Genomic DNA, 361 nt, shown 5'->3' with positions numbered 1-361 from the left:
AAAGAAGAAACGTGTGCGGGGGAGAAATCACCCTGGGACCCCACCCGGGGCCTCCAGTGACCATAGACCAAGGGCATGCGGACCTCCAAGGACTGATGCGGGTGGCCACTGGGCTCAAGTCTGTGCAGGGGGCCCTTGAGCGGTCTCCATGGTCATGAGCATCCTCTCTTAGAGTCACTCTCAGATACTTGCCCCGAAGCCCCCAGGGTCTAGTGAGTGGATGGGGGCCCTGAGGCTGGAGAAGCCGTGGACCCCCCCCCCAGGGCCCCCCTGCCTACAGCCCTGCCCTGCCCCGTGGGGAGGACCCCAGGGCAGGTCGGAAGGAAGAGGATCCTGCTCTGGGATGCGTGGGCTGGTGACT

Source organism: Bison bison, unplaced genomic scaffold (assembly GCF_000754665.1).
Source record: "Bison bison bison isolate TAMUID 2011002044 unplaced genomic scaffold, Bison_UMD1.0 scf7180017860370, whole genome shotgun sequence".
Classification (NCBI taxonomy): domain Eukaryota; kingdom Metazoa; phylum Chordata; class Mammalia; order Artiodactyla; family Bovidae; genus Bison; species Bison bison.
The sequence above is the reverse complement of the archived record's forward strand: the minus strand, read 5'-3'. Positions refer to the sequence as shown.